This window comes from Henckelia pumila, chromosome 4, assembly GCF_033568475.1.
Source record: "Henckelia pumila isolate YLH828 chromosome 4, ASM3356847v2, whole genome shotgun sequence".
NCBI classification, from domain to species: domain Eukaryota; kingdom Viridiplantae; phylum Streptophyta; class Magnoliopsida; order Lamiales; family Gesneriaceae; genus Henckelia; species Henckelia pumila.
This window is the reverse complement of record NC_133123.1, coordinates 136,485,538-136,506,241: the sequence shown is the minus strand read 5'-3', so window position 1 is coordinate 136,506,241 and position 20,704 is coordinate 136,485,538.

Sequence of the window (20,704 nt, the reverse complement as noted above, 5' to 3'; positions counted from 1 at the left end):
ATACAACAAATCCAATCGGCAGAATACAACCGATGCTATCACAAATGTATAAATACTGTTATACAACAAAATCGAAGGTTCAGGGTAAATAAATCCCTACCCTCTACAACCTCACACTCCCCAAGCTCAATCCTGCTGAGAGCCGCCTGGACCGTCCAGCCTCAAACCTGCCCCGCCACAAGGTATACAATACCCAAACACAGGGGCGTGAGCTAGAACGCTCAATACGAAGCAATGATATAAATACAAATATGCGCACGCAGATGATTTAAAACTCAAGTGAAAACACTTGCTCATGGCACCGGGAATATACAGTACCGGCTAGAGAGCTACTCCGCGGGGTACTCGTATACTCCATATCAGGGCTGAGCCAACCCCATCCTGACCCGAATCCAAAACAGGATACAAGCCTCATATGGAAACTGACATACCTGACTCGAGTCCAAAATAAGGTCATTGTTCCCTATGGAGACTGTCAATGACTCACATCTCTGCGGATGCAGTCACACGTAAAATCATGTATGTGCTAAGACGATAAAACATGCTAAAACATGCTAAAACATATAGCACATACTCATGCAATATACAAGCAAATATATCATGCCGGCTATCTCGGTTAGTACTTACGTACCTCTAACACTGCTGGTCAAACCTAGCTCTGCTGGTCTAGACTCCAAGCCTACTAGTCCAGTCTACTAGCTACTACAATGCAAATATCCATGCATCAACAATTAAGATCTAAAAGCCTTAACTAAGCTATTGCATACTCCTAAATATTTTTAGGATGCCAAAGCTATACCTGCGTCCGTCGTTAGCCCTTTGCTGAAGATAGCCTCAAAACTAGGCCGTAGCTCTGCGACGACGTCTAGATTACTAAGCCACTTCCGGATTCCCCGTAGGATGCCTAGATCTCCCTATATCTGAGTTAGAAGGCTTAGGAATTGAGAGAGAAGAGAGGAAATTGGTGCGAGAAAATGAATTCTCGGACCCTCTATTTATAGGCAACGTTCGGAGCCTCCGAACCCGGTTCGGACCGTCCGAACTCAATCGGAACCTTCGATCGCACCTTCGGAGCGTCCGATCGCTCAATATTACGTTAGCCATGATGTCACCTTGCTGACGTAAGCGATGACGTGTGCCCTGGTCCAGATCGGAGCTTCCAATCTTGCCGATGGAGCGTTCGATCTCGATCGGTGCCCCCGATCCTGGCACGGAGCTTCCGATCTACTTCAGATCGTCCGAACTCCTCTTCGGACCGTCCGATCCTGCTGAACCAATTCAACTAATTCGAGTGCTCTGAATACATTTCTGAAGTCCGTTATCCCAATAGGAACTTACTTAATCATGTTTTACTTAATCTAGTCATGATCACGTGATTAATTACTCATTAATCACTAATTAGAAATGCGGGTTACTACATTCTCCCCCACTTAAAAAATTTCATCCTCGAAATTTAAGTCTAAGAGGAAAACATAAATAGCCAACCAAATGTTCTTTATTACAACTGAACAAGTATAACTCGATACAAAGAAGTACAAAATATCAAAATAACTCGGGGTGCTCGGCTAACATCCGGCTCTCCAACTCCCAAGTAGCTTCCTCTGTCCCTCTGCATTGCCACTGTACCATAACCAATGGTATGCGCTTGTTACGAAGTACCTTGTCCTTCCTGTCAAGAATTCGCAGGGGTTTCTCCACATACGATAGATCGCGATCTACCTTTACCTCGGTCGGATGCAAAATATGCGACTCATCCGCCACATACTGCCTTAACAAGGACACGTGGAACACATCGTGGATCTCCAAAAGATCGGGTGGCAAGGCCAGACGATAAGCAACATCCCCAACCTTCTCGAAAATCTCGAAAGGACCAATAAATCTAGGTGTCAGCTTACCCTTGCGACCAAACCTCATCACTTTCCGGAAAGGTGACACACACAAGAAAACGTATTCCCCTACCTCAAAATGAAGTGGCCTGCGGTGAGTGTTCGCGTAGCTAGCCTGTCGATCCTGGGCTGCCTTAACCCTACGTCGGATCAACTCTACTGAATCAATCATCTGCTGAATCATCTGAGGATCCTCCACCTGACGCTCGCCAACCTCGTCCCAAAACAAAGGTGTACGACAACGGCGTCCATAAAGAGCCTCAAATGATTCCATGCCAATGCTGCGATGAAAACTATTGTTGTAGGCGAACTCCACCAATGGTAAATGATCATGCCACGCTGGACCAAAATCCATCACCGCTACGCGAAGCATATCCTCTAGAGTGCGAATAGTACGCTCCGACTATCCGTCCGTCTCTAGATGATAAGCCTTACTCAAGCTCAAAGTAGTACCAAGGGCTCGCTGGAAACTACCCCAAAATCTCGAGGTGAATCTCGGATCTCTATCGCTGACAATGCTCAACGGAATCCCATGAAATCGAACAATATCCCGCACATACAATTGCGCCATCCTATCAAAGGTGCAATCGCGGTTATAGGGAAGAAAATGCGCTGACTTCGACAACCGATCCACGACAATCCAAATAGCATCACAATTCCTGGAAGACATACGCAAGTGGGTGACAAAGTCCATCGTCACATGCTCCCACTTCCATTCAGGAATCTCTAAGCTGTGAAGTAACCCTCCGGGTCGTCTAAACTCTGCCTTGACCTGCTGACACACAAGGCATCGGGATACGAACTGATAAACGCTGCGCTTCATCCCTTTCCACCAAAATCGAGTGCGAAGATCCTTATACATCTTCATGCTGCCTGGATGTACAGAGAATCGACTGCGGTGAGCTTGCGATAAGATCTCATCCCTCAAAGTAGAATCCTCGGGTACCACAACTCAACCAGAAAGACACAACAGATCGTCTCCCTGTAAATGGAAACCAGAAGTGTTATCACCCTCAGCCAGCCGGGCTAACTTCTAAGTCTTCAAAACAGAGTTCTGAGCTTCCCAAATTCGTCTGTATAGCGCTGGCTCTGCAAACACAGAAGAGACACGAATCCCTTGTTGTTCTTTCTTATGACGGAACGTGAATCCCAAAGAACAACACTCCTCCACTGCCTTCGAAACCGAACTGGTACGAAGGGAACTCATATAAACTTTGCGACTAAGCGCATCAACAACAGGATTTGAAGAACCTGGATGGTACTTGATCTCACAATCATAATCCTTCAACAGATCCATCCAACGACGCTGCCGCATGTTCAACTCAGCCTGAGTGAACAGATACTTCAAACTCTTATGATCGGTGAAGATCTCAAATCGTTCTCCGTACAAATAGTGACGCCATATCTTAAGAGCAAAGACAATGGCTGCAAGCTCTAAATCATGTACAGAATAGTTCTCCTCGTGAGTCTTTAGCTGTCTGGAAGCATAAGCGATCACGTGGCCATTCTGAGTCAACACACACCCCAAACCCTGGAGAGAAGCATCAGTGAAGACTACAAAACCACCTGATCCAGACGGTTAAGCAAGAACTGGAGCTATCGTCAGACGACGTCTCAACTCACGAAAACTGTCTTCACAAGCATCAGACCAAACGAAAGAAACGTCTTTCTTCGTCAACTGAGTCAAAGGCTTAGCTATCTGAGAGAAATTCTCCACAAAACGACGATAGTATCCTACTAAACAAAGGAAACTACGAATCTCAAAAGCTGTAGTTGGACGTGACCAATTCAAAATAGCCTCTGTCTTGCTAGGATCAATAGATACGCCATCCTGAGAAATGACATGACCAAGGAACACAACTCGGTCAATCCAGAAGTCACACTTACTCAGCTTCGCGTACAACTGTCTTTCCCTCAAGACCTGTAGTACAGTATAGAGATGGTAGGCATGCTCATCCATGCTGCGAGAATGCACCAAAATGTCATCGATGAACACCACCACGAACTTATCCAGAAAGTTGCGGAAAACTCTGTTCATCAGATCCATAAAAACAGCTGGAGCATTTGTCAAACCAAATGGCATCACTAAAAACTCATAGTGTCCATACCGCGTACGAAATGCTGTCTTAGGAACATCCTCCTATCGAACTCGCAACTGATGATACCCAAACCGAAGATCAATCTTCAAATAGACAGAAGTACCCTGCAACTGATCAAAGAGATCATCTATCCGCGGAAGAGGATACTTATTCTTCACTGTCGCTTGATTCAATTGACAGTAGTCATTACACAACTGCATTGAACCATCCTTCTTCTTGACAAACAGTACTGGGGCTCCCCATGGCGAAACACTAGGTCGAATATAATCCTTTTTCATTTCTGACGGTGCCAATTGGTAAGGGGTTCTTGAAATAGATGTAGTCCCTGGCACTAACTCAATGCCAAACTCAATTTCCCTTACTGGTGGCAAGCCTGGAATCTCCTCAGGAAACACATCTGGAAAGTCACGAACCACTAGTATCTCTTGGATATCTGGCTCTCCTAAGGATGCGTCAATGGCGTAGATAAGGTAGCCTTCTCCGCCAGACTCTAAAGCTCGCCGAGCCTTCAGAGCTGAAACCACTGGCATCGGGGGTCGCGCTCCCTCACCATAGAAATACCATGACTCGTCATCCTCTGGACAAAACTGGACAAACCTCTGATAGCAATCCACTATCGCTCGGTAGGTAGTCAATAGATCTATCCCAATGATGCAATCAAAATCCTCCATTGCTAAAATCATCAGGTTAGCAATAAGCTGATGTCCCTCGAAATCCAAAACACAACCCACAACTAAACGCTTGGCTAAAACCTTGCTCCCCATAGGAGTAGAAACCACTAGCAACACGTCTAAAGGAATAAACGGCAATGTATACTTCTTAGAAAAATGTTCTGAGACAAAAGAATGCGATGCACCGGTATCAATTAAAACATATGCAGGAAAACCACATAAACTACAGATACCTGCAATCATCCAGTCACTGTCAGCCTCTGCCTGCTCCTGGTTAAGGGCAAAGACCTGACCCTGGGTACGTGGCCTCAATGAAGAATGACCCCGAGAAGGAGTCTGAGTAGGCTGTCTCTGAGACTGCTGCGGATGCTGGCGCTGCTATGAATACTGCTGTTGGAAAGGTGGCTGCTGGTACTGAGGTGGCTGAACAGATGCCTGAGAACCTCCGGAACCACTCGCTGCCCCAATCAACATAGGACAATCTCTCTTCATGTGACCCTCCTGGCCACACTGGAAACATGCAGTGGTCGATCGACCATACTGCCCTGGCGGATGTCTGCGTCGGCACTGAGTACACCGGTTCGGTCTCTGTCCAAAACGTTGCACTCCACCTGATCTAGAGGAAGAAGAAGAAGTACCTCCAGGCTTCTTGAAGGACTGTCCTCTCGGACCCAAAGGACTAGAGCTCGCTGGCCTGGACGAAGAAGAGTAAAGTCCCCTGTTCCTCCGAATACTGTCCTCGGCCTGGCGACAACGGTGCACCAAATCCTCATAAGTCCCATCGCCGCCCACAGCAACCATACGATGAATGTCAGGATTCAAACCCTGAAGGAAATGATCAAACTTCGCCATAGAACTATCAGCAATATGAGGACAAAAGGGTAGCAGATCAAAGAACTTCTGCTGGTACTCCTCGATCGTCATCGTCCCCTGTCGCAAACTCAACAACTCACTGGCTTTCGCCTGACGAAGAGCTGGAGGAAAATAAAATCTCTGATAAGCAGTACGGAACTCCACCCAAGTAGCTGCACCTCTAGCTGCTATGAACGGTGCGGAAGTAGATCTCCACCACTTCCTCGCTCTGCCCTCAAGCATAAAGGCAAGAATCTCCATCCTATCCTCAGCCGTGCAACGGAACTCCTGGAAGCACTGCTCCATCCTCTCCATCCAATCCTCCGCCTCTTCAGCTGTCTCACCACCCGTCAAAGGCTTCAGGCTAACTTCTTTGAATCTACCCATGCTTACTCGCCTGCGCTCCTCGGGCTGTCCCCGACGTCTACGATCATCTGGATCGCCCCAATGACCGCCATCTACAGTACCGTAACTCTCGTCGTAATCTGCCATCTGTTTACATAAAAACAGATATTTACTTAATCTGCTTTACGATATTCCCTGTGCAATGCGTCGCTCTGATACAAAAAATGTAGTGACCCAACCCGGATCCACTACCTAATCAGAGTTATAGTAAAAGCGCACACAATAAAAGCTTAAAGCGTAAAGTGCGGATAATTAAAATACAACAAATTCAATCGGCAGAATACAACCGACGCTATCACAAGTGTATAAATACTGTTATACAACCAAATCGAAGGTTCAGGGTAAATAAATCCCTACCCGCTACAACCTCGTACTCCCCAAGCTCAATCCTGCTGAGAGCCGCCTGAACCGTCCAGCCTCAAACCTGCCCCTCCATAAGGTACACAATACCCAAACACAGGGGCGTGAGCTAGAACGCTCAATAAGAAGCAATGATATAAATACAAATATGCGCATGCAGATGATTTAAAACTCAAGTGAAAACACTTGCTCATGGCGCCGGGAATATACAGTACTGGCTAGAGAGCTACTTCGCGGGGTACTCGTATACTCCATATCAGGGCTGAGCCAACCCCATCCTGACCCGAATCCAAAACAGGATACAAGCCTCATATGGAAACTTTCATACCTGACTCGAGTCCAAAATAAGGTCATTGTTCCCTATGGAGACTGTCAATGACTCACATCTCTCCGGATGCAGTCACACGTAAAATAATGTATGTGCTAAGACGATAAAACATGCTAAAACATGGTAAAACATATAGCACATACTCATACAACATACAAAAAAATATATCATTCCGGCTATCTCGGTCAGTACTTACGTACCTTTAACACTGCTGGTCAAACCTAGCTCTGCTGGTCTAGAATCCAAGCCTACTAGTCCAGTCTACTAGCTACTACAATGCAAATATCCATGCATCAACAATTAAGCTCTAAAAGCCTTAACTAAGCTATTGCATACTCCTAAATATTTTTAGGATGCCAAAGCTATACCTGCGTCCGTCGTTAGCCCTTTGCTGAAGATAGCCTCAAAATTAGGCCGTGGCTCTGCGACGACGTCTAGATCACTAAGCCACTTCTGGATTCCCCGTAGGACGCCTAGATCTCCCTAGATATGAGTTAGAAGGCTTAGGAATTGAGAGAGAAGAGAGGAAATTGGTGCGAGAAAATGAATTCTCGGACCCTCTATTTATAGGCAACGTTCGGAGCCTCCGAACCCGGTTCGAACCATCCGAACTCGATCGGAACCTTCGATCGCACCTTCGGAGCATCCGATCGCTCAATATTACGTCAGCCATGACGTCACCTTGTTGACGTAAGCGATGACGTGTGCCCTGGTCCAGATCGGAGCTTCCGATCTTGCCGACGGAGCGTCCGATCTCGATTGGAGCCTCCGATCCTGGCACGGAGCTTCCGATCCACTTCGGATCGTCCGAACTCCTCTTCGGACCATCCGATCCGATCTTGCTGAACCAATTCAACTAATTCGAGTGCTCTTAATCCATATCTGAAGTCCGTTATCCCAACAGGAACTTATTTAATCATGTTTTACTTAATCTAGTAATGATCATGTGATTAATTACTCATTAATCACTAATTAGAAATGCGGGTTACTACATGCTTGCAAGGGAGTTACTGGAACTTGTAATCTCTGCAACCGGCCAGGACATTATGCTAGAGTGTGTCTGTAGTGACCCAACCCGGATCCACTACCTAATCAGAGTTATAGTAAAAGCGCACGCAATAAAATCTTAAAGCGTAAAGAGCCGATAATTAAAATACAACAAATCCAATCGGCAGAATACAATCGACGCTATCACAAGTGTACAAGTACTGTTATACAACCAAATCGAAGGTTCAGGGTAATAAATCCCTATCCTCCACAACCTCGCACTCTCCAAAGCTCAATCCTGTTGAGAGCCGCCTGTACCGTCCAGCCTCAAACCTGTCCCGTCACAAGGTACACAATACCCAAACACAGGGGTGTGAGCTAGAACGCTCAATACGAAGCAATGATATAAATACAAATATGCGCATAAAGATGATTTAAAACTCGAGTGAAAACACTTGCTCATGGCGCCGAGAATATACAGTACCGGTTAGAGAGCTACTCCGCGGGGTACTCGTATACTCCATATCAGGGCTGAGCCAACCCCATCCTGACCCGAATCCAAAACAGGATACAAGTCCCATATGGAAACTGTCATACCTGACTCGTGTCCAAAATGAGATCATTGTTCCCTATGGAGACTGTCAATGACTCACATCTCTGCGGATGCAGTCACATGTAAAATCGTATATGTGCTAAGACGGTAAAACATGCTAAAACACGATAAAGCATATAGCATATACTCATGCAACATACATGCAAATATATCATGCCGGCAATCTCGGTCAGTACTTACGTACCTCTAACACTGCTGGTCAAACCTAGCTCCACTGACCTAGACTCCAAGCCTACTAGTCCAGTCTACTGCTACTACAATGCAAATATTCATGCATCAACAATAAAGCTCTAAAAGCCTTAACTAAGCTATTGCATACTTCTAAATATTTTTAGGATGCCAAAGCTATAACTGCGTCCGTCGTTAGCCCTTTGCTGTCAATAGCCTCAAAACTAGGCCGTAGCTTTGCGATGACGTCTAGATCACTAAGCCACTTCCGGATTCCCCGTAGGACGCCTAGATCTCCCTAGATCTGAGTTAGAAGGCTTAGGAATCAGAGAGAAGAGAGGGAGTTGGTGCGAGAAAATGAATTCTCGGACCCTCCATTTATAGGCAATGTTCGGAACCTCCGAACCTGGTTCGGATCCTCCGATCATTACTTCGGATCGTCCGAACACGATCGAACCGTCCGATATTTACTTCGGGTCCTCCGAAGTCCCATCAGTGATTTCATCCATGACGTTACCTTGCTGACATAATTGATTATTTAAGCCTAAACCCTGTTCGGGTCCTCCGATCCCACCGACGGAGCCTCCGATCCTCTTTGGATTCTCCGAACTCCAGTTCGGAGCGTCCGAACCTCCCGAGCCATGCCCACTAGTTTCGAGTATTCTGGATCTAATTTCGTGCTCCGTTAATCCATTTGGTATTTACTTAATCATGTTTTACTTAATCTAAACATGATCACGTGATTAATTACTCATTAATCACTAATTAGAAATGCGGGTTACTACTGTAGTAACTCATATCCAGAATTTGCGATTAATGAGTATATTAATCGTGTAATCATGTTTAGATTAAGTAAAACATGATTAAGAAAATTCCAAATGGGTTAACGGAGTCAAGAAATGGATTCAGGACACTCAAAATAGCCTGGAAGGTTCCTAAGGCCCGGAGGGTTCGGAATCTCCGAACCAAGTCAGGAGGCTCCGAACTGGATTGGAGGATCCGAACTCAGGATCGGAGTCTCCGAAGTGGATCGGAAGCTCCGTCGGTAAGATCGGACGCTTCGATCGGGACCAGGGCACACGTCATCGCTGACATAATATTGGGGCGATCGGACGCTTCGAAGATGGGATCGGAGGTTCCGATCGTGTTCGAACGTTCCGAACTGGGTTCGGAGGCTCCAAACTTCGTCTATAAATAGGAGACCGAGATTTCATTTCAAAGTGCACCTTTCCCTCTCTTCTCTCTGATTCCTAAGCCTTCTAACTCAGATCCAGGGAGTTCTAGGCATCCTATTGGGAATCCGGAAGTGGCATAGCGATCCAGGCGTCGTAGCGGAGCCGTGGCCTAGTTTTAAGGCAATTGTCATCAGCGGGCTGACGACGGACGCAGGTATAGCTATGATCTCCTTAAATTATTTAGGAGTATTCAATAGCTTAGTTAAGGCTTTTAGAGCTTAATTATTAATGCATGGGTATTTGCATTGTAGAGCTGATATAGGCTTGGAACCTAGAGTGGGACTGCTAGGAACTGCCTGTAGAAAGGTACGCAAGTACAGACTGAGATTGCCAGCGGGTTTTGCATGCTTATATGTTGCATTTTGTATGTCATTTATTATGCAGCATGTGCATATCATATTGTGCCTGTCCATCTTGTGAGATGAGCCACGTAGGGTTGCTCAGCCCTGTCTGGACGGTTGATGTCTAGGGCCTATTGACTGACGGGTTATGGGTGGCTAGCATCGGGGGACACGGTCCACGTCATGTAGGAATGAGCAGTGTACGCAGGGTTTGCTCCCTGGGTTGTACCACTCATGTCCTAGGCGCCTTTACTGAGCAGTTATATACAGTTATCCCAGATATGGATACCCTATCATTTCATGCATCATATTTGTATGTTTTACCCAGTGCTTTCGTATTGAGCTTAGAGCTCACGTCTAGTCTTTTCTGTGTATTTGGACACCCCATTCGACGGGGCAGGTGTAGGTGCAGGATTGAGCACCCGGAGCTTGGAATAGCCAGTGACCAGTGAAGACAGCAGGATTAGCTGTAGGTTTTTCCTTTAGGATATTTATTCGATTTGGTTGTATAAATCGAATTGTTTTAACCGGTTGTATTCTGCTGGTCTGTTTTTATTTAAGTCTTCCGCAGTGATTTATTTAATGCATTTTTAATTATGCTCTTAAACTCTGATTAGGTAGTGGATCCGGGTAGGGTCACTACATTTATTGGTATCAGAGCATATGCATGCAAGAGACTTGGGATATAGTAATAAGACTTTGGGTTATCCTTATAGGATTGATGAGACCTTGGAAGAGGTGATGATGCGGTAATTAGTTTGCCCAGAGACTATCATCATCGGCAGGATTTCTAAAGATTTGGCTTATGGGATTCCAGCAAGTACGGACAGGAGTGATGGATCGTGTCCGAGTTTTCAAGATTTCTACTCATGTGGATCCTAGTTTTGGATCGAGTACCGGATGTCAGGCAGTGGCAGAACATTGTATGGGACGCACTTGATGCTTGAATCTGTATTGTCCATACCATGATGACACTACTCTGAAGATTCTCCGGTCATAGTTGGAGAGATTGTCAGATAGACCTTCACCAGAGAATGCCTCGAGTGCCTAAAGCATGACAGTTTTCGAGCGTGAGGTCTTTAACCTCATGCAGAACATGGTTTTGCCGGTATGCTTGTATCGATACTTTTGGTAGGCACACGGGAAACTTCATGTTCAAAAGCATGATTTGGTTACAAGAAGAACGCTGATGGTAGATCGTGAGCAAAAGAGGTCGACTGACATGCACTGATGCAGAGCATAGCTGGATAGCTATCACGAGCCATGTAGTGACCCAACCCAGATCCACTAGCTAATCAGAGTTATAGAAAAAGTGCACGCAATAAAAGCCTAAAGCGTAAAGAGCGGATAATTAAAATACAACAAATCCAATCGGCAGAATACAACCGACGTTATCACAATTTATAAATACTGTTATACAACCAAATCGAAGGTTCAGGGTAAATAAATCCCTACCCTCTACAACCTCGCTCTCCCCAAGCTCAATCCTGCTGAGAGCCGCCTGGACCGTCCAGCCTCAAACCTGCCCCGCCACAAGGTACACAATACCCAACACAGGGGCGTGAGCTAGAACTCTCAATACGAGGCAATGATATAAATACAAATATGCGCACACAGATGATTTAAAACTCAAGTGAAAACACTTGCTCATGGCGCCGGGAATATACAGCACCGGCTAGAGAGCTACTCCGCGGGGTACTCGTATATTCCATATCAGGGCTGAGCCAACCCCATCCTGACCCAAATCCAAAACAGGATACAAGTCCCATATGGAAACTGTCATACCTGACTCGAGTCCAAAATGAGATCATCGTTCCCTATGGAGACTGTCAATGACTCACATCTCTCCGAATGTTCAAAGTCAAGATTATGGAGTTGAAATGCCCTGTTTATGCAATCAAATCAAAGGTTTCGTTGCGAGGATTCCAGAACATCTTTCGAAATCGAAATCGGATACCCGTAACTCAAGATATGTGAATTGGAAGATGAAGATTGCACTTGGAAATTCTTTTGCTCTCACTCGGTTCCTTCCTTTACCTTTCTGATAGAAATCTGATGGAATACACGTGAATAAGTTTAAAAATCACAAGTGTCCAAGCTATTTGTAGTTTAGCCCCTCAACTATTCAAAAATTGCAATTTGGTCCTCAGCTTCTTATTTCATTCAATTTCAATCCTAAATAATTTAAGAATATTAGAATTTAAATCAAAACTCCAAATATTCCCAAATTAAATATTCTCGGATTAAAATTAAATAATTTCGAGCGTTACAGGCCATGTTTATTTCGGGCAGAAAGTTGCTGAATTGTGCTCGCTCGATCGGTGAACTTTTATCGATCGAGCGAGGCCTTGTTTTTTTTTAAAAAAAAAATATTTAGGCCTTTGATTGCTTGATCTTAATTCATGTATTGGATTAAATATTTAGTATTTCATCTTGTATAAATCGTTATGATTTGAGAGATTAGTGCCCGAGTCCTCACATTTCCGGACGCTACAATTCTCTCCCCCTTAAATGAAATTTCGTCATCGAAATTTGATTTAACTTAGTCGTCTAATAACACATGACTAAAATTTTTCAAAACTAATTTTCAAACTTAAATCCCAAAAACATAACTTAATTTATATATCTAAAATTCAACTTAAATCTCAAAAAAAAAAAATTCTAACTTGTCAAACTTAAATCTAAAATCATAACTTAATCTACAAATCTAAGTGTCAAGCTTACGTCTCATAAATTATCAAACTTAATTTTCTAAACATATATCATTCTAGTCATCCTGGTGTGTAACGCGTCTCAGAGGCATACTCTAATTTCCATAAATTCTCTACGTAACTGCATTGCATAACTAAGTATTTTTAACTTTAATACTGTCATAACTTAAAATTCTCATTTTCATAAATCATTAAAACAAAAATCATGTGTCCCAGCAATAAAACATAATTTAAAACATTTAAAACTTACAGACTGGCAGTGCGGCTTCTGAGCTCCGTGTAGCAGGCTAGTTACCCTCCAAGGACCATGGCTTTGATACCAAATGAAACATCCTAGAACTCAATTATGAATTTTATTTTTTTGTAATGAACTGGGCTGGCCCAGTTCATTCTTGCTCTCATGATCTTCTCCCCCCTGGTGGGGAGTTTTTGCCCTCCCCAGGATTCGAACCTTGCACTCCAGGTCATAAATGCAATGTTCCCTCAATCCTGGTACCACGCCCGGGGCTGAAGAGGCAGGGAGTGATCGCCGGTGCCAAGAGGTTGCACGGACAATGAGCGGCTCCTGGTAGGCTTCTAGGCGGAGGGAGACATGAATGAACCGATCCCGTGGTGGAATGAGAGGGGATTCTGAGACTGTGTAGGTATGAGACTACATAGTTGAGGAGGACTTATAAGATTTCATATGTACTGCTCATATCAAGAAGGTGCATCTTCTTTTCGGAAGCTCATCACATAAGGACTCCAAAGTTAAGCGTGCTTGACTTGGGGAAATTATAGGATGGGTGACCCCCTGGGAAGTTTCTCAGGGTGCGTGTGAGTGAGGACAAAAGCATGCTGAAAAGACCCGTCTTGATACAGTGGGTCGTTACAGTTTTAGCTTAAGAATATTAAGTTGGGAATCCAATGCACTCTAATTGGTTTGAATAAGCTAGTTATTGGTCCACAAGTCAATCAAAATCCGTATAAGTGTTTTAACGTAATATTATCAAATAGGGACTCCAATGGACTCTAATTGATTAGATTAAGACAATATGGTGTCTTCATAACTCTTTTACAATGTTTAGATCATTGAAAATGCCAATATATGTTGTAATAAGCTTGTAAATGATGCACGAATCTAACAGAATCCGTATAGGTGTTTTAGCTTAAAAATATTAAGTTGGGAATCCAATGCACTCTAATTGGTTTGAATAAGCTAGTTATTTGTCCACAAGTCAATCAAAATCCGTATAGGTGTTTTAGCGTAATATTATCAAGTAGGGACTCTAATGGACTCTAATTGATTAGATTAAGACAATATGGTGTCTTCATCACTCTTTTACAATGTATAGATCATTGTAAATGAAACATCTAGGACTCTTTAAACTTAAATGCGGAATTTTTTTTTTAAATAATATCAATACATATATGCCCATACATATATGTAATTCAAAATAAAACATAAATATTATCATGCATGAAATAAAAAATAAGTTTTGCATGCTCCAAAAACACCAAGTGCGGAAATACTAAAGTAAAAATATAATTTGCTTAAAAATCAACAACATAATAAAATGTATCTGAAATAATTCTAAATCATGCAACGGTCACGGGGCCACTGTTCCGTGAGCTCATACGTCCTCACCACCGGTAGGAGCTACCTAAAAGTTATTTGTCTCACCTGCACCATATAAGCGTAGTGAGCCTAGGGGCTCAACATGTCTAAACTTGGATATCAAGGTTTAAAATAATGCATCACATAATCATATTAATACATATACATGATACATGAGCATGCATGGAAATATTTTTCATAACATAAATGGTGAATCATAAATCTTAAGCATAAACATCATCTTTCTTCATCATACATAACATAGTTGAGCATGGTATTTTTGAAACAGTCTATGGTCCTATCCGTAAGTGTGACCCTTATCTGTGCCGACTGATCAGTCTCCTGAACCAACGTACATGGCGGTAATAAATCACCTCCTATGGTAGTAAACTACCTCATAAATCATATGCTGGATAACCACCATTATGTCACACTACTTCAATTACCATCATAAAAATATTTTTGCTGCTCAACACTTGATCATAATCATAACATGTAAATTTTTCATGAATGCATGCACTGAAAATATGTCCGTAATATATATTTAATTGATTTTCATAATAAATATACTTATACTTAAAATAAACTTCATGCATAAAAATAATTAAATATATATTCCGGACTTAGTTAATTTTCATGGGTTGGTCCAGACTGCTGATCACTCACTCTAAGCCCATTAAACTTAAATAAGAGACCAATTATCATATTTTAGCCCAAATAACTTAACTAAACTTAACTGGGCCTAAATAAAAATATTTAAGCCCATAACTTAAATAAACCCAATAAGACACTAGACTGGCCCAAAAATCCTCTGACTGACCCAAAAATTCTCATGGGCTCCCAAGCCCATAAAAATCATTGAGCTAACTTAAATAAATTATTTAAAGCCCAAAATAAAATTATTTGGAAGCCCAAATAATTTTATTTCTAATTAATTGGCCCAAAAACCAATTAAAACCTTAAACACTTAAAAATTAAAAATACTCGAGCCCGACCCACCTAACCCGAACCCGGACCGACCTGAACCGACCCACAAACTACCAGACCCAATCCAGGCCCCAAGACCCGACCCGGACCTGCCCAAAACCCTAAACCCGTTTCCCTCTTGTTCCTTACTCTTGGCTGCGACCAGCTTCTGTTCAGAGGCATCGGCCGTCCTACTACGGCCACCAAATGGCCGGAGCACCACCACCTACACCTAGAAGACTTCAAGATGTTTCCAGAAAGCTAAACACCAGCCCAAACGGAGTCCTAACGAAGGAGAACGAACCAAAACAAAATTTTCCTAATTTCTGCTCGCGCGCTGTGCGCGATGCCGGACTTCCGGCCATTCGGCCGCCCAACTACGACCATCACTGGCTAGAGAACTACCTGAGATACCTTCCTCTATGTCTTGGGGTTCTAACCCAATTGGAATTGTGACGACCCGAGTTCTAATCTCTCAATAATCAAATCATCAAAAAGAATAGACAAGAATCAATGTCTAAACAAAATAATAAATTTTTTTTTTTTTTTTTAAAGAGTGAGCACCTCGCTCGATCGGTAAAAAGTTACCGATCGAGCGAGCACTTTGCTCAAACTCTCGGGTGCAACTTATGTTGGCCTCGCTCGATCCGCAGAATATCACCGATCGAGCGAGCCCAACATATTCATGGTTCTGTTCCTGATTTCAAAGCCTCGCTCGATCCGTGATATTTCACCGATCGAGCGAGAGCATTTTCCAGAGAATAAAACCAGAAACGTTGCTGCTGTCCAAACAAGTTCTGAAACATCTACTACTAATAAATGCGGAATTTTTTTTTTAAATAATACTAAGTAAAATAGATGTACATACATGTCCATACATATATGCACAAAATAAACAGATTTAAAAATAACATAAATAAATTGCAACATTTTTACTTAAATAACTGAGTCAAACTTAAATAAAATACGGTCAAACAAACAACTTAAAAGGTTGCATGCAATAAAAATTATTTAATAAAAATAGTACTAAAATCCACCTCTGACAAGACATAAAAGAATAAATAAGAAACAGAGTTTAAAAATTCTTAAAAATGTTCTCAAGACTCAGCCGGCGGTCACCGGGGATCACTGCATGTCCTCTCATACGTCCTCACCACCGGTAGGAACTACATCTTCCTCTACGTACTCACCTGCACCATATAAGTGTAGTGAGCCTAGAGGCCCAACATGCTAACATAACAAGGGTTTAAAATAATTTAAATCACTGAAATACTAATAAATAACATATACATGAATGAGCATGCTTAAAAATTATGAATTCTAACTTAAAATCTTACTTAAACTTGAACTTAAATATAATCATATATTACATACATAAACATTGTTGAGCATAACATTTTTTTCTAACATCGCATGGTCATATCCGTAGTGTAACCTTAAACTTAAAAGTTCGACTGATCAGTCTCTTAGAACCAACGTACGCGGCGGTGACGAATCACCTCTTACTGGTAGTAAACTACCCTTAAATTGACAGTAAATTGCCCTTAACATGTGGGGACTTGTCCCCCTTAAATTGTCACACTACATCAACTTCCAACATAAAATTATTTTCTTGCTCAACCTTAAACATAAAATCATGCCATTAAATTATTTCATGAATGCATGTACTTAAATAAAAATGTGTGTCCTTCATATATATTTAATTTAATTTTTATACTAACATATAAATACTAAAATAACTTTCATGCATAAAATAATTAAATATATAATTAGGACACATGCAATTTCTCATGGTTTGTGCTGAACTGCTGGCCCTAACACTCAAGCCCATTTTCTTAAATTCTGGCCCATTAACACTGAAACTGGCCCATTAACAAACTTAAGCCCAAAAATACATTTCTAAGCCCAATTAATTTATTTAAGCCCATTAATGTAATTCTGGCCCAATAACAACCTATTCTGGCCCAATGGGCCCAAAAGCCCCAAAACTGGCCCAATAACTTCCATGGGCTCCCAAGCCCATAAAATTATTGGGCTAACTTAATTTAATTTAATTAAACCCAATAACAATTAAATTCAACCCAAATAATTAAATGGAGCCCAATCAAATTTTGGGATTTAATTAAGTCCATTTAACCCTTAATTAAACTTAAAATTTAAAAATAAAACCGAGCCCGACTCACTTAACCTGGACTCGGACCCAACTAACATGACCCATGACTTACTGACCCCGACCCGAACCTATGACTCGACTCGGACCCACCTTGAAACCCAAAACCCGTTTCCCCCTCTTGCACAGCCCTCGGCCGCGAGCAGCTGCAAAGAACACCGGCGGCCGCCCTGCTCCGGCCACCCACCGGCCAGAGAACCATACCTAGGATCTAGCCCACATCTAGACGTTTCCATAAAGCCAAGAACCAGCCCAAACCGTGGTCCGAGGAAGGAGAACGAAGCCTTGCAACAGGCTGTCCCCCAGCTCGCGCCCAGCCCTGAGCGGCTGCTGTAAATTCAATCGTTCTCCCTACTACGACCATATTTTTTTGTGAAACCACTTCTCAATCTTAGCCAACATCAAGGGGGTTCTAACCCTTTAAACCTCACTCTAAACCATGGCCTGAAGAGGGAGAACGAAGCATTCTCCCACAGCCCCAAAACCTGCATGAACCGAACCTGCGCGAGCCACCCATGACAGAATTTGATTTGCTTCGTTCCAGCCCTTCTCCAACCTTAACCGATCAACTAGCCCAAGTCTAGGGACCCTAGGACACCCATGAATCTTGGCCGAGCAGCCATGCACGCCCATGTTAAATAAAAAACGTGAGATGATGACAAAACACATAAACAAGGTGCAAACATCAAACGATACCATTTAAAATCTGAAAATATTTGAGGATTTCGACACGTACACAACACCTACATAATACATACTGATATGGTGCTTAAAAAGGGAAGAAAAACATGCCTTTAAATCATAGAAAGTAGATGGGAAGAACGTGAAGACGATTCCGGACGACTATGACGAGCAACCTTCGAAAAAGCTTCAAAAATAAAGGTCTATGGCTTCCTCCTTGATGTTGCTGTCGATGGAAAAGAATGGAGAGGTGAGGGAGAAAGCTAGGGTGAGGGAGAAGTGATTTGAGCGTGTGAGGGTGGGCCTTGGGGTAGATAGGGAATAACTTTCAAGATAATGACATAAATAAAAATATATCTAGGCTTTAAAAAAAATAATAGATATCATAATAAACATAAAAATCCCGAAATATTATATTAAGGGAATTTTAAAGATAATTAAAAGTCATTATTTTGGCTTAATTTGGGTAAAAATGGACTACTAAAATTATATAAAATTAAATACTGATAATTTTGAGGAAATAAAACTCAAAATAATATTTTCGGGCTCCTAAAAGACTCATAAAATAATTTGGGTAGAAAGTTGTCATCTCGTCCGTCCACGGTCTCGTCAACGCGATAAAATAATACAATATCATAAATCAGAAAAATCTCTATTTATGGGTTAAATACTTAAAAAAAATCATTTAAATAAGCACAGATAATTCACATAATTATTTAACCCATAAATCTAAAATTTTAAATTAATTAAATTCTTAATTATGCATGCGGATTTACGTACGGAAAATACCGGGTGTTACAAATCTCCCCCCCTTAAGTTGAATTTCATCCTCGAAATTAAAGTACTTACCCGAACAACTCCGGGTAGCGAGTCCTCATGTCTGCCTCGGTCTCCCAAGTAGCTTCCTCTTCCGAGTGATTCAGCCACTGGACTCTGACCATCGGTATGACTTGCGTCCTCAATCTGCGCTCCTCCCTAGCCAAGATCCGTATAGGCCTCTCCTCAAATGCTAACTCCGGTGTCAACTGAAGAGGCTCAAAATCCAACACATGTGACGGGTTCGAGATGTATCTCCGAAGCATGGATACATGGAATACATTGTGCACTGCCTCTAGCCCTGGTGGTAGAGCTAAACGGTAGGCCAACGTGCCAACTCTCTCCAAGATCTCGAATGGCCTTATATATCTAGGGTTAAGCTTACCTCTCCGGCCAAAACGTATCACTTCCTTCATAGGTGACACTCTCAGAAACACGTGATCACCTACTACGAACTCCAAATCTCGTCGTCGAGTATATGCATAACTCTTCTGAAGACTCTGAGCAGTCCTCATACGATCCCGAATCTGAGTCACAATGTCAGCTGTCTGCTGCACGATCTCAGGACCAAGTAAAATCCTCTCGCCGACCTCATCCCAATGCACAGGAGATCTGCATCTCCTCCCATATAATGCTGCATAAGGAGCCATACCTATAGACGACTGAAAACTGTTGTTATAGGTAAACTCCACTAACGGCAATCTCGTCTCCCATGAGCCCTGAAAATCGATGACACAGGCTCTCAGTAAATCCTCAAGAACCTGTATCACCCTCTCAGACTGACCATCTGTCTGGAGATGAAAAGCTGTGCTGAACAGTAATCTAGTCCCCAATTCTGTGTGCAAACTCTTCCAAAATGCGGATGTGAATCTCGGATCTCTATCAGATACAATGGACACAGGTATGCCATGCAATCTAACAATCTCCTTGATGTAAAGCTCTGCATACTGTGTCAAGGAGTAGGTAGTCCTCACCGGCAAGAAATGAGCTGACTTGGTGAGTCTATCCACGATCACCCAAATAGCTGTGCAACCTCTGTTACTCCTCGGAAGGCCAACTACAAAATCCATCGTAATGTTCTCCCATTTCCATTCCGGAATAGGAAGAGGTCTAAGAAGTCCTGCTAGACACTGATGCTCAGCCTTGACCTGCTGACAAGTCAAGCACTCTGACACAACTCTCCCGATGTCTCTCTTCATCCCGGGCCACCAATACAATAGCTGTAAATCTCGATACATCTTCGTACTTCCGGGGTGAATGGAGTACGGAGATGTGTGAGCCTCTGCTAGAATCTCAGCTCTCAACTGATCGACGTTCGGTACCCATATCCTACCACGGTACTGAGCAATGCCATCCACAACTGTATACAGAAGACCACCCTTGGCCTCATCTCTCTGCCTCCAACGCTGTAACTCCTCATCAGTAGTCTGTCCAACTCTGATCCGATCTCGTAGAATCGGTTGCACCGTCAACACTAACAAGCTCGGTGCATGACCACTCGAGTAAAACTCCAAATCAAACCTCTGAATCTCGCTCTGCAGTGGTAACTGCACTGTCAAACACGATACCACTGTCGACTTCTGATTCAAGGCATCGACCACTACATTAGCTTTACCTGGATGGTAGCTAATGTCGCAGTCGTAATCCTTCACTAACTCCAACCATCTCCGTTGCCTCATATTCAACTCCTTCTGAGTGAAGAAGTACTTGAGGCTCTTATGATCCGTGAAAATCTTACACTTTTCGCCATACAGATAGTGCATCCAGATTTTCAATGCGAAGACCACTGCTGCTAACTCCAAGTCATGTGTCGAGTAG